The sequence below is a fragment of the Mustela nigripes genome, chromosome 6 (genome assembly GCF_022355385.1).
Source record: "Mustela nigripes isolate SB6536 chromosome 6, MUSNIG.SB6536, whole genome shotgun sequence".
Classification (NCBI taxonomy): Eukaryota; Metazoa; Chordata; class Mammalia; order Carnivora; family Mustelidae; genus Mustela; species Mustela nigripes.
In genome coordinates, this window is record NC_081562.1 from 134,843,825 (window position 1) to 134,858,822 (window position 14,998).

At 44.2% G+C, this 14,998-nt stretch overlaps 1 protein-coding gene across 5 annotated transcripts in view; it reads left to right on the forward strand.

Moving 5' to 3' along the window:
- FAM107B (family with sequence similarity 107 member B) overlaps positions 1 to 14,998 on the forward strand; it is a 227,758-nt gene that overhangs the window by 164,847 nt on the left and 47,913 nt on the right. The window contains exon 2 of one of the 5 annotated variants that reach the window (XM_059404282.1): positions 3,817 to 3,929. The exons of the other annotated variants lie outside the window; for them this stretch is intronic. The gene's annotated coding sequence lies outside the window, so the exon portion shown is untranslated. The remainder of the gene's footprint in view (positions 1 to 3,816; positions 3,930 to 14,998) is intronic. 5 annotated transcript variants of the gene reach the window in all.

Genomic DNA, 14,998 nt, shown 5'->3' on the forward strand with positions numbered 1-14,998 from the left:
GTTCGTGTGGTTGTGTGCCCTTTACATTGTGTACATTATTACCTCCATTAGATATATTTAAAAAAAAGAAAGACAGGAAACAAAAGGAAACACAACCAAATTCTCCAGGGAATAAAGGCAGGAGGTGGAGCGTCGCTCGAGAAGGCAAAAGCAAAGTTGCCACTTGGGTGTTGCTTGACTCTTTCCCCCTGTTGCACACGTAACTTGCTTGCTTCGGATGCCAGCGATTTTTATGCTTTTTGCATGAATGGGTTTCAGATGAAGCTGGGGGCTGCTGGAAACCTGTCGGCAAAAATTGTTAACAGAGGAACCTGTAGATTTCCTCTCTCGGTCTCCCCAGCAGCTATCTGTTTCTTTCTTATACCAGCTGTGAATCTTCTGAGTCTTCTTTTTTTTTTAAGATTTTATTTATTTATTTGACAGACAGAGATCACAAGTAGGCAGAGAGGCAGACAGAGAGAGAGAGAGAGAGAGAGAGAGAGGGAAGCAGGCTTCCTGCGGAGCAGGGAGCCCGATGCGGGGCTCGATCCCAGGACCCTGAGATCATGACCCGAGCCAAAGGCAGCAGCCAAACCACTGAGCCACCCAGGCGCCCCTCTTCTGAGTCTTCTTACCTGAGAGTTTCCCCTTTCTGGGTAGGGCTGGGTGGGGCCCAGCCATCCGGACCCCAGTTTCTACTGATGGGCCCTGCCCTTTCGTTGTGGGGTGGCTGAAGGCGAGGTTCCAGAACATTGGCCAGCGAGGTCTGGCAGAGGGCAGGGATCTGTAGAACTCCCATCTCCCCACCCCCACCATTGACTTCACTCCCATGCGGTTTCTTCAGACTGGCATCGGAACAGAGCCCATACTTACCATCTGATTGTTACGCTTCCTGAACCCTTTTAACTCTGGATTAGCTCTTCTTCCCCATCCTTTTCCTAGAGCTGTTAATTTGTGGAAGAATCAGGTCAGTTGTCTTGGAGAGTGGCCCACCTTCTGGACTTGGCAGATAGTGTAAATCTGTTCCACTAGTCTCTGAACGTCTGTACACTGGAAGTTAGCCCTAAAGCTCGATTAGCTTCACATCCAGCTGTTTGGGTGAGATCATTCTGTTGGTGGTGGTGTGTACTTCACCTTGCATCATCTGAGGCAAAGGTCTGGGTGTCTCCCTTGCGGTAATATAGAGGCAACTCTCCTCCAAGTTCACGGTGCGACCGTTTGAGCCTTTTATTGTGAATTTCCTCACCCTCCTTCCCCTAATGTCTGTTGGTGTCCCCTGAGCACTATTACCCAGACTGAAGGTCTCATGAGAGATTGGTGATTCTTCTTTCTTCATGAGTATGGTTAGTGAGAGTGAGGTGAAGTTTAAACTGGCCAGGGGTTGGGGAAAACCAGCGACGCTGATGCAGCTTAGGGACATCTAGAGTGTTAGTAGAGAAGTCAGGATTGGTCTGGCTTTCTCCAGGTGTTGCAAATGCTTCCTATCATTAGAGCTAATTACCATTTGCACAATCTTTTATGACTGATACTGCACTGGATTAATTTTACTGTAAGTCTGTCTTAGCAGCAGCATTAAATTCTCTCCTGTTGTTTACATAACTTGGGTGCCTCGCCACCACCTAAATTAGGAGATTGTGACGTGGGTTTATGAGCTGGAATCCGGTGTGATGGGGCACACCATGACAGATGATCTTTGTCAATAATCATTTTAAATCTGACACATAAGTAAGGACATTAAAGCTCCATCTTTCCTTAGAAAAGGTGTCACTGATGAGTTTAAAACAATGGGAGGAGAATGATCAATCTGAAATAGTTTCTGTTCTGCCGGGATCTAGGAGCAAGGGACCTTTAGTAGCAGCTTTTTGACTTGATTGTGTAGCTCAGAAAGGATAGATTCTTGTAGTGTTTCCAGCAGGAAGTAGTTGAGAGCTCCTTTTATAAAGAAGGGTGGTTATAGTAAATGAATTTAATTTCCATATGCTCCTTCCCTGCCAAACCGCATGAGGACATACTACACCAGCATCCTGATTTAGGGACAGCCTCAATCTTTGAAAGCCACTGCAATGGAAATATATGGATTCCTCTTCTCACAGGCAGGCCTTTCTTTTGCCACCGTGTGTTCCTGGAAACCACTTGTGAGAGGGGTCATCACAAAACAGGTTCTAGGATTCCCTTAAGCACAGTTTTATGATGAGCAGTTGTGTTTGTGAGCACACACTTGGTATCAAATCATGGCTCTGACCAATAAATCCTAGAAGAAAGGTGTGAGTACTAGAAGCCTTAAGGTGTTTGAAATTGTAAACCGTATCATGTTGTCAGAGAGGGTCTAAACTTGGAGAAGCCACAGAGATCCAGAGGTCAGCTAACCCAGAATCCTTATTTTTTAGTGAATAATCAGACACTCAGACCTGGCAGCTAGCTGGGCTCAGACCACATGCTAATCACTGGTGGAGTTGGAACTGAACTTGGTCCAGAATGTGGGTCACAAATACTTATTGTTTTTCTTGTGCACGTGTAAATGCTTTATGTGTGTTATTTTTTTGATCTTCAGATGGACACATGACTATATTTTACCAAAGAGGACACTGGTTTATAGAGACCTCCAATAACTAATCCAAGGTCATACAGAATTCATGTTTGCTACAGAGAACATGTGCTTGTCCACCTTGGAGCGCTGCCTTTCTCTTCACCCCTTCTTTCTTTTCCTCCTTCCTTCCATTTTATTATTTTTTAAACTTTGTTATTCTTTACTAAAGGGATGCCCTGTTCCTTATGGCCCATAAAGATGGCCATTCTAGGACCTTCCATATACTCTAAAAATCTATATTAAAAATCTGTTTTTTATTTATTGTAAATTTATTGTACATTTATTTATTGTAAATTACAATAAATTTGGAAATGGAAAATGAAACACTCACCATAAGAAGTATTTAAATAATTAATTTGCTTATTTAACAAGTAATTCTACTTGGCTTCTTAGCATGTTGAGCTCTTAGATGATAGATGGTTCAGGACTCTTAAAAGAGAGACATCTAGGTAAGTTTGAACAGATGGTCTTTTTCTTTTGCTAAATACCTTGTGCCCAGCCAAAGCTTGAAAGACATAATTCCTTTGATCACTACTTAAAACAAATTGCCCCTCATCCTTTAATTACTGGGAAACATGCCCGAGGCACTGTCTGGTGGTGGGGTCTGGGAAGCAGAAGTTTCTGGGATGCGCTCCTCGTCCTTGTCTGCTCCTCCTGTCTATTTCTCTTTTCCTTCAGTCACACCCTGGGAGTCCTATAGCACAGATGTCATCAAGGGCCAGTCTTGTGGGAGCCGGGGGGCAAGGGGTGGCGGGCGGAGGGCAGTGTGGGTGAGTCGTCAGCCCTCTGGAAGTGGGAGATACTGGTTTTCTGAGCGTTAGCCTCTTTCTTCTTAGGACTGAAAGACTTCCCTTTTTCTCTGTCCATGCTGTCCCCAGAGTGTGGTTTGGGTGCCACGGAGGCATTTATTAGGCCAGTCTGGGTCAAGGGAGTACACAGGGAGGGGAAATGTGGAGACCCTGGGAATGTCCAGGAAGTGTCCACTTGGGTGTCTCTTGTATTCTGCTCTGTTGGGGACTTTAAACAATTTGTGGTAAAACAAAAACATAGTCAGCTTTGCAGCTGTCCCTAAAGATGCCCAAACTAGGTCTTTTTTTTTTTTTTTGGTTTAGTTTTGTTTGATTGAAATGCTTCTAAATTGCATTTTTCATGAGCTTCCTGTTTGATTTGTATAGCTGAAATCTGTAGTGATTGGTTCTACCAAGACTGGTTTTTGATTTTTTTTTTTTTCCTTTTTCCATTTGCGGTAGAAACAAAACAGCTCATAAAGAGAGTCTGGAACATGCTGCATCCATGTGCATCTCCACGAGCCCCAGCACATAGCTGATGAGCTTCATACACTCCTATTTATTGCCTCTTTAGAGTAAGTGTAAAACGTTAGATGTTCCCTCTACAAACCTTATGTCAATGAACACGACTCTTTAAATGGAAATAAACTGAGTTTTTACTCACGGATGAGTCACTTGATAATCTCCTTTAAATACACACCCGCTGTTTCTCGGGAGAGTGTTGCTGCAGTCCCGAGCCTGTGCTGTCACAGAGTGACGGTGGGGTGGGGGTGAGGCCTCCAGTGTGGAGCTCTCCCAGGGAAGCCGATGCTCGGGAGTGCTGACTAGACCAGCGTCTCCCAGCGCCTTGCTGCATGTGTAGGACTAGAGTTTTCTTCCCTCCATCCCTAATTCAGTACGGGTTCCTTTGCCCTCACTCTGCCTTCTCTGTGTCCTAGTGGTGGCTGCCACAGCAACATATAAACAAACCCCAAAATCAAAACTTCTGAGTTACAGGGATGATGGTGACAGTTTCACTGCAGAAAAAGAATAATGTTAGAGAAAAAGCAATGCACATCATTCTGTCATCCTAAAAACTGCCTTTTTTTTTTTTTTTGCATGTGTACATTCTTGGTTCTTGTTCATACTAATATAAAGTCTTTAAAACCTTAAAAGTAGTTGACTTATAACACCAACGAAAGCTTAGGGGTTCATTTGAACGTGTGAGAACTATCTTTGCTGTCATCTGTTCACACTTTGACTTTTAGTGCAAGCAGCTTCCTACAAAGAATGCATATGTGATTTCTTTCCAAATAAATAAATACATAAGAATGTATTTTTGTAAACAATTATATGAGCACATAGTTCTCTAAGAACAAGTGTGTGAGTTTTTTCCATGGTTGTGGAAGGATGCTCTCCACATTACCATTCCCCGCAAGGCTTTTTAAAGCATTGGCTGTCACTTATTCCAATGCTGGCACACTTGAAAGAACGTGCACTTATTTTAGGTAGCCCTCGTGGTGGGTAGAAAGTTCTTTTACCTCTGTGAGCTCCAGTTTTCTCATCTCTGAGATGTGAATATTAAGCAGGTAATGCAGGTAAAGCCCTGGACACCATGCCTGGTGTGTAGGTGTTAACAAATGTTAGTGTTGTTCCTTTTCAAGCCCCCTCCCACTTTGGTGTCTGGATGTGACATTGTATATGATTGTTTTCACTCACCCAGTGGAATAAAATTGTTCACCTTCACTGGATGCAGTTAGAGTCTGCCTAAAGTTTGGGATGAGTGCCCACTTCACGTGTCTTGTCCTGTGGTCCATCTGTTCCTGAAGTGCTGAGCCAGTTTTACAAATGGTAGAAGAGAGGCATTGGTTAGGAAGCTCTGGATGAGGGGCCAAAGCTGGGGCTCTGGGGCCCAGTGGGAGAGTGGAAGAGAGGGCACTGGACCTCACAGAATGGATATGGACATCTTAGCCCAGGGGCTACCCCAAATACCATAGGCTGGGTGGCATATACAATGGACATTTATTTCTCACAGTTCTAGAGGCTGGAAGTCCAAGATCAAGGAGTTGACAGAGTTGGTGTCTGGTGGGGGCTGTCTTCGTGATTTGTAGATGGTGGTCTTGCTGTGTCCTCACATGGCGGAGAGAGACGTCAGCTCTCTTGTGTCGCTTCTTCTAGGGGCACTAATCCCATTCATGAGGGCTCTACCCTTGTGACCTAATCACCTCCCAAAGGCCCCACTTCCCATCACATTGGGCATTAATAAGGCTTCAATTTAAGAATGCTGGGGAGATGTAAACAGGCAGCCCATACCAATGGCCAGTGTGAACAGAGGTTTAAAATATGTGGATAGGCAAGGTTCTTAGAAACAGGGACATGTTCTACAGAGAAGGTCGGATTTCAGTGGTCCTGTTTGGAAGCAGAAGTAAGGAGGATATGATGAGTGAGTCAGGAATCTCAGCCAGAGGAGAAAATCAGGTCGGTAGGTCACCAGGAGCCTGGAGTTGCAGTGATGGCAAGTAAGTAAGGGTTCTTACCCGATTCATTTGTGGGTCATGGGCTCCTGTAAATGTAGGGATGGACTGAGTCTTCCAGGGTCCATGGTTAATGGCAAGAGAGCAGCCCAGCAAGGACCTCACGCATGGGGATGATATACCTTCTGTTTAGTCTGGGATAAGCTTGGTTTGTGTCTTTTATGTTATGTGTAATTAATAGTAGGACCTTCATCTAGACTCCACAGGGACCTGGTATCACTGACAAATAATTTAGCTTTTCTAGGTACATACCCCTGGTTGCAGATACCTGTTTCTTGGGTGTTTGAATAAAGATCCTTGATTAAAGATTTGACTGACATGAGGTTCTCTGGGAAGTCCCAGGCTTCCTGCCTGAATGAGGGGAGCTTGGCTACCATCTCTTGGCCTGCTTATTATTTGGGTTCTGAAGAACATTCTGCATTGTGTTTTTCAGTGTTCTTTTCTCTCTGGGCGTATGTTTTCAGAGACTCTTGGTTTTGGCCATGATCCCCTAGTTCTCCACCCTCAAATACCGTCACACCTGGCAGTCCCCTATTTGTGGCCCCTTGCCTGGACCTCTTCAGGGGGCGGTGCTTTCCCTGGGGCTCCCTGCAGGGCGTAAGCTCCACCTAAGGCCATGGCAGGACTAGTGAGAGGCGGAAAGGAGGAAGAGGAGGGAGAGGACACTTGGCCTTCTTTTACTAGTCGGCCTGATGAAAAGGGCTTTGGGAAGCCTTGAATGCCTGGCAGTTGGGGTGTGAGGCAGTGTTGGGAGTGGGTGGGAGAAGCAGGACCCACTTGGTCCCATCTTGGTGCCATCTTGGTGCTGTTGGTAATGCACCCTGTGTGTGTGTCCTGTTCCCCTTGGCGTGGGGAGCTTCCCTTCTGGTGCTAGCTTCATTCCCCAGAAGAAGAGCTGATGTTCTTCTTTGAAGTCCCACGATCACCAGGAGATGGGGACGCCCACCTCACACAACCGACTGTCCTGTCCGGAGACGGCTGTGTTTATGATGAAGTGGAGTGAAAGGCTCCATGCCCTTGGGCGCCCTGGGATGAGACAGCAGAACTCACCTGCACGTCCTCCTCCCCCGCAGGGAAGTGCTTCTCCTCCTTTGGGTTCTCTGTGGCCTCTTGATCTTGGGTTACATTTTTCTGTCTGAAACTCTGAGGATGGAGGTCTTGGCCTCCAGAGTGGTTCTTCCTGCGTTCTGCTGCCACTCCGGTCGACCAATGGATGGGGTTCAGACCGTGTGGAGGCTGGGCTGGCTTCAGTCCTGCCGTTCATAAAGCCCACAGAGAGCGAGCAGCCTCATTGTTCAGCCTGTTTCAGACTCACTGTGTGTCATTTGAGATCTGCATGAGTTCCTTTTCAAAGGTGTCTGTTTACATTCAGTTTTGTATCATTTTAGTCCCCTATTTCCTGAACTTAAAACTGTCTCTTCTAGGGACTTGCCTTAAAACCCACCTCTAACACCCCCAACAACCCCAACACCACCACCAACACCAACACCTCCACAGATCTTTTTAGGGGAAAGCACTGCCCCTACTTTAGGCTGTGTCCCCAGGCCCCGGATCTCAAGAAGTGGCCTGGAGGGTCCCAACCACGTGGAAACACAGGTAGATGACCCTCCGAATGAGGGAATGATTGGTTTCTCTGTGTTTGCCTTCCCTTTGCTTCGGTTGCTTGCTTCCATTATGAATCTCCCCCTCCTTCCTGGCAGCTGGTGTTGGCAACTGAGTGTGCTGGTTGGCCGGGCTGAGCGGTTCCTTCTTCACCCATCCCCCGCTTACCCTAGCTTTGTGATTCGGGGTGGGGTGATATGTCAGGCCCCAACTTCCGGGCCCCCTTGTGAAAAGAAATAAGCGGAGAGCTACACAACAAGCTTGTGGGTGGGAGGCCGCGTGCCCAGGAAGGTGAGCGTGCTTCCTGCTCTCGGAGGCCTGTGGTCCGTACTGTGGTTCTGCATTTCGTGTTACTTGTCATTAGTGAGCAGTAGATTGTTTCTCTGTAGTTTGTTTCGCTGTGGGTCGCAAAGATCTCCCTAAAGAGTCCTGACTCTGGATCTTAAATAAGATAAGGACTGTCTTTTTTAGCTGAATGGAAAAGGATACCTCCTCCCCTCTCTCCCTGGGTAGCTTTCGCCCAATGAGTAATTTTTCGTGATATAGTTTCTTCGAGAGAAGCAGTGTAAGATTTGCCCCCCCACTCTGGGATCAGACTGCTTGGGCCCACCCTCTGTGTCTTTAGTGTGTTAGCTTTGTCGTAAAGTAGGGATAATAATATTATACACTTGACAGATTTGCACAGAAATAAAACCAGTGCATGTAGTAAGCACTCAGGCAAATGTGAGAAGACATGGATATGTTAATAATGCACACCTCAACATTCTGGTGTCCTCCAGGTAGGGCCACTGCCTGTTCTGTCATCTTGACCAGAGTAGATGGTCTTGAGACAAGGCATGCTTTTCTGGGGGTGACGGGGAAGAGTGTTTGAGGTTGGGAGTATCCCAGAAAATCCCAGCTCTTTGGGATGCAGGTGGATGATGATGTACTTTATGACCAAGGACTGAGTTTTATTCTAATGCCCCATAAGGTGGGGTTCTGGCTGCTGTCCCGTAGAGCATGTAGAGAGGATGCCCGCTCTGAAACTCTCCACCCAAGCCAGGAGCCTATACGGTCTCCAGCATTAATCCTGAGCGCCCTACTCTGTGTCTGCTCCCGGGAACCGGGCTCCCGCTGGTGTGGACACCCACAGGTGAAGCCACAGTGAGATGGTCCCTGGAGCTCTCCCTATGTCCTTATAAGGCTGGGACAGGGCATCGCTTTAAGCTTCGGCTAGTTGATTTCCACTGCATTCGGTGGCGTAGGACCCTGATGCCTGAATCAGCCATTTCTTCAAGTGCAATCCGAAGCTGGTCTGGCCCCTGCCACCTCCCTGACCTAGTTTCCAGCCACTTTCGTCTTTCCCTTGCTCCAGCCACACTGGCCTTTTTTCTGTTTTTCCTCAACAAGCCAAGCACAAGCTTGGCCAGGGTCTGTGGGGCTCTCCAGATCCACTCTCTGGAAAGTCCATCTCAAATATTCACAGGCCTCTCTGTCGCCCCTTTTAAAATCAGCTCCCTGACCTTCTGCACCCTCTTACCCTGCTTTATTTGTCTTTCTAACATCACCAGACCTGGCAGATAACCTCGTAGGATCGTTTTTTCTTGCCTATCTTCCCCCTCCCCTTGCACTACCAGTAGAACTTACAGTCTGTGAACCTTGAGTGTTTCCAGCAACAGAGACTCTGCTTTGTTCTTGGTTTGCTGTAACCCCAGGTGTCCTTCCACTGGATGCAAAGCCTTCGAGACCGTCTCATACTGTCCAAGCAATACAGGATAAGAGGTCCTCAGGTTTTAATCACTGAGTATAACTGAGTCATTTGTCTTCTCAGCAAGGAAGGAAATATTTGGGAGGAGAATTCTGCAGAATACATTAAGTTTCATCTTGGTATGAAGTCAGGATCATGGGAGGCCAAGTATGAGGATCACGTTAGCATTTCCTCTCGGTAAATTAAAATGAATTAAAGGCCAGTGAATTAAAGGCCAGGCATAATCCTATGCCTTTGGCCTTTAACAGCTTGTGTTTTGTTTTGTTTTTTTTTTTTTTTAAATAGAAAATAGCCATGTGTTTCATGTGCTTTTTTCTTTCTTTCTTTCTTTCTTTTTTTTTTTTTTGTGGGTAAATGAATGAGGGATATTGTTGACACTGCTGTTCATGGTTCATACTTTACTGTTTCTTCTGTAGTGTGGCCTTAACTTTTAAATTCTATGGATTTAGTTGCATGGAGGATTTATTTTGAGGTACCCCATGTTTCTGGAAGGAACTAGGGAATGCCAAAACAATTTTACCCACGTCTTACCTCCTAATGAGAGGTACTGAGTAGCCAACTTGGGTCTGATTTTCACTCCGTGCAATGCTGCTGACTGAAATTTCTGTGCTTGCTTAGGTAGTTTCCATTTCTTTGGCTGATAAGCTCAGGGAAGCAATTTTAGGGCCGTGGCCAGCTAGGTAGGGAGGTAGGAACTTGTAAATAATCAGAGTAGGGTTTTGAGGTGAATTTCTCCCTGGTTTTATCTGGTTTATTCCAGTTGCAAGATCCTGGCTACTTTGCAGTTAGGAAGGCTTTAAAAGGAATATGCACTGTGATAGGGAAAACAGGTAACTGGCTTCTGAATGTTAAAATATGATTTCTTAAGCATTGCTGTTTCCAAAGGACTTGAATCCTGTTATTCAGTAACTTTGTGTCTTGTGTGTTCTAAGATTTACACTAGTCGCGGTGGCTGTTTATAAGTGATGCTTAATAGCAGAACCCACTTTTGAGAAGCGTACATCCTATTAAATTAGTTTTCAAAATTGGTGTATCAAATTGGTAACGATTTCATAAGCAATTAAGGAAATATCTTCCCTCTTAGAAAATCAATTTGTTTACTGACTTGAGCTTTATGCATAATATAAAGAGTGAGGTTTTGCCTGGTGTTTGGTACAAGTGTTTTTCTGAGACGCCTAATAGAAATTAATAGAAAGTGAATGTGTTTTTTGTATGGTTGTGTTTGCTTTGTTATAATTTTGGTAAAGTCCTAAAATTTGTGAACGAGGTTGTCCTTTTTAACACCATCTGAGGAAAAATATCTTCACCTTTGTGGAGCGTGTGACTGGGAGAGGCGCCTAGGATGGTGATAAATCACAGGTGAATTAAATTCCTGTATTCTTGGAGTTATCGTGTGATTCTGTCAATGTGAGTTATCCTCACTGATTTGGCAATTTGCCCCTCCCTCATTCGAACCTCTTCTAAGATGGTCATGTTTGTCTTGTGCTCAGTGGGAATTTCCAGTACTTGGTTCTGGTGACTGAGGTGCAATTTGTGTTTTCTTGCCATATCAATGGCCCTTCGTTGCTTCCTGACAATGGGATATTGATTCGAAATGAAGAACCCTATTATTTGTAGCATGGACCAAAAAGTGAACATTTTGGCAAGATCCCCTCTCTTGTTATGTTTGAGGTGGAGTCTTTTCCTTCAAGTAAAGACCAGTCATATTTATAAACTGGTGGTATTTGTTCAGAATCTCCAAAGGAAATGTGTAATCATCTTAGTGAAGAACTTGTTTATTCTAGATTTTTTTTCTTCTGTATATTTCTAACCTTGAGAAAAATCACTTAGATTTGGCAAAATAGGAAGAGATGAGTAAAAATGGATTGTTTGTGGAGTGTGTTAATTTAACTTACGTTTATTAAACTCCTGATGGAAGACCCAGTATCCTGGGCACAGATAAGTACACAGGATATTTACCTGTGGGGAGTTTATATCTAGTTAAGGCCTGTACTCAAGGTTAACAAACAAATGTTATACAAGGTAGTTGCTCCTTCTGTTGGAAGTGAACTTGGTACCATTTTGCTTATTGAACTTTCCTGATCAGAAGAGGGCTTTGTATGTATGTGCCCTTGGCCTAAAGATGGAGAGCCCTATGAAGCCTTATTTAAACGTAAAAACAGGACCGGTTCACTTGAGAAGAACTCAGGAAAGGAGCCACCATTCTTGAGTATTAATGATAGTACCTTTAATAAAACTTGTTTAACTCATTGTATCTCATGGCCCAATGCATCTATCAAAATATTAGTCACCCAAAAATGCTTATTTGGAGGGGAAAAAAGGCTTTAATCTTGGAGTCATATGTGAATAGAAAACTGTGGATTATAAGTACATATGTTTATTTACATTTGTGGAAAAAACAGGGGGCTACTTATCCAGAGTTCCCTCTGTGGACATGTGTTGTGTTATAAATGTAGTTGTATAGATCTGAGTATAAAGGGTGTGGCATTTGAGGACACTGGATGTGAAATTAGGGTAAGAGAACAAGATGCCTCCTACCATTTTTGAGAGCTGAAATCCTCAGCTCTCAACTTAAAAAGCAAGGGTAAACACTGTGATGGTAATCAGTGTGTCTTTGAAATAAAAGGAGCTTTTAAAAAGAAACAATCTTTTGATCAAAAAAAGCCTTGCAATGATTATACTCCTTTTGAACTTGAAATCGGTGTTTATTCTTTTTCCTGCTTTTTAATAGAAGTGACATACTATTCATCTCAAAATACTTTGGGAAGATTTAGTCTAATAAAGTACCCTTTCTCTATTCAGTGATATTATAATTTCTATTCTTAACTAAATTTTCATAGTGTTCTTAGTGTTCTCAACTTTTCATAACAAACTTTTTATTTTTTTTTAAGCATCTTGACTCTTTAATTTAGTAGTAAACATCCTTATTCCTCTTTTATAGTTAGGAGAAACTCAGGTTTAATAGTGTAAGTGGAATAAAGTGTTAGGATTCTAGCTGTTTTAGAAAAAGAGCCCAGCCTCTCCTGCTTTGGTTCTCCTTTCTTCTGATGCCCTACTGGTGCTCAGTACCTTTGATACCAGGCCTATGGGGTTTGTCCCTACCAAGTATTTCTCGGTGGCACCAGCTGGGTGCCCTGTAATTTAACTCAATTCTGATACTCTCTACATGGATGTAGTCTCATGGGACTGTCAGCTCCCTGCTTTAGACACCAGAAGGTTCTCACGCTGCCCCCAACTCCTGTCCTAGCGGTACCCTTGACCTCTCATCCTTGGATTTGATCACTTGTTAGAATGACTCACAGAACTTGGGCAAACAGTTTTTGCCAGTTGATTGAAGGATATGGTGAAGGATGCAGATGACAACCCAGATGAAGAAATATATAGGGCAAGGTCTGGGAGGGTCCTGAGTGCAGGAGCTTCTGTCTCTGTGGACTGGGGTGCACCGCCCCCCCCCCTCAGTATATTGATGTGTTCACCAGCTCAGAAACTCTCTGAACCCTGTGTGCTGGGGATTTTTATGGAGGTTTCCTCATAGAGGCATGATCAATTATTAACTTTCTAAGAAGTGAGGGGTGGGGCTGAAAATTGCCAGGCTTCTAATCATGGCTTGGTCTTTCTGGTGACCATCTCTCATCCAGGAGCCCACCCCATAGGCGCCTCATTAGAACGAAAGCCAAATGCTCTAACCACTTTAGGAATTTACAAGGGTTCCGGGAGCCCTGTTCAGGATGGGGTCAAAGACCAACTATGAGAACGAGAGATGCTCCTAGGGTTCCTTTTTAGGAACGCTGGGTCAGGAGCCAGAGGCAGAGACCTGTATTTTATTATCTCATACGAAATTCTCCTGAATACTGCTGGAAGTATGATTTCCCAGTTGTGCCATTTTCATTAATACCACATAGCAGAGAAGGCTTTCAATCTTTAGGGGAGTTTCTCAGTTGGACTGCTTCCTAACCCAGTGTTTTTTTTTATGTTTTGGGTTTTTTTTTTCTTTCTTTTGTGGTAAAATATACATAACAATTTGCCATTTTTAAAATTGTTTTTTCATTGCGAATATAGTTGACACACAACAGTTTTAACCATTTTTTAAGCATAGGTCAGTGGCATCAAACACATCACAATGTCATGCCACCATCACCACCGTTCATCTCCAGAACTTTCTCATCTTCCCAGATGGAAATGCTGTCCTAAAACACTTAATTCCCCATTCTTTCCTACCCCCCCCCAGCCCTGGAAGCCCCCATTCTATCCTCTGTTTTTCTAAATTCAAGTATTTTAGGTACGTCATGTAAGTGGAATGATATGGCATTCATCTTTCTATGTCTGGCTGATTCCACTCAGCGTGACGTCATCAAGGTTCAGCCATGTTGTAGCAGGTGTCAGGGTTTCCTTCCTTTTAAAGGCTGAGTAATATTCCACTGTATGTTTATGCCACATTTTGCATACACATCCATCCTTTGATGGATCTCACTCTGTTTTATACTGTGGGTGACAGTACTTTCATAACATAAAACACAATAGAAAATGTGTGCCATATTAGGTATCATTACAATTTTGTGAAATGTGTGTGTGTGTGTGTGTGTGTGTGTGTGTGTTATTCTACACCTTGTTGGAGTTCCATGTTTTTCACAGGTGGACTGGAGCTGAACTTTTAAGTGTCTACCAGGTCTTACTGCACTTTTCATTTGGGCAGAGGTGTGTGCAGTGTTTCCCATGTTATGGGCAGGGCAGATAGAAAGAAGGAGCAAGAAGAGCAAACTGACTCATGAGGTCCACAATGATACACTTGGAAGGAATTCTAGTGAATCACATCTGAGCCAAGCAGCATGGTTTGTAAACAGTTTTCAGGGTTGTCCATGGAGCCTGTCTCTGGACTGCCTCTCGGGTTCTTTTTGTTTGACTCTTGTGTGTCAAGCTTGGTGCAGGAGCAAGTGCACTGTGGGCCAGTGCTGACGTTAGCTCACTACATAAGCCCTGCGTGTGCCTCTGCAATTGTAGTTGCACAGGCTGTGTCTAGATTTGGTATTTTCTAACGAATGAATAACAATCTAGACCTAGAAGGAAACTTCTTTGATTTAGAGAGGTGAGCCCTTCCCAGACCAGAGTTTATTGCAGGTAGTTGGACAGAATTGGGACCAGAGCTCAAGACCCTTCTTCCCCTGGTTGTGGTTTTCCCATTATATGAAACACTTCCTCCCACACCTCCCAAATAGAAAGTTCCCAGCATATTTTATAAGTGGACCATAATGTCCTGAATTATGATCTTTAGGAGTGCAAGTTTTAGTTGTCCTAAAGCGTCTATGCTGTAAGTATGGCGATGACATCTTACTGATGTTAGAGCCCAAGCTCTTATAGTTGGAGGGGGTATTTATAAGCCTTTGGAAAGGTGACTTGAGCATGATTTAGGTGTGTGAGTGCTGGGAATGCTGCACAGGCACGGACTTGTTTATATATGTGTATTGTCACAGCACTCAGGACACTGATTTGTAGGTGGAAGTGTTTGCTTTTGTAATTCGATTTCAGTGAACTGGAATAGAGGGTATTTGCCTTCAAGCAGAGGAGCTGATGTTTTATGCACATTCTGCTTGTGCTGCCAGAGACAGCATGTTCCATTGGTCTGGAAGGTCAGTAACTGGTACCAGAGTTGGAACAGTTTGTTTTGCATTATTTGCCCTTGTTTCTATGCCTCATGAGGTCATTCATTTGCACACAGAGATGGATATGCCAACTTTCCTGCTTTCTGGTTTTACTACAGCATCTCTCTTTGAAGTTGAACTTTGTC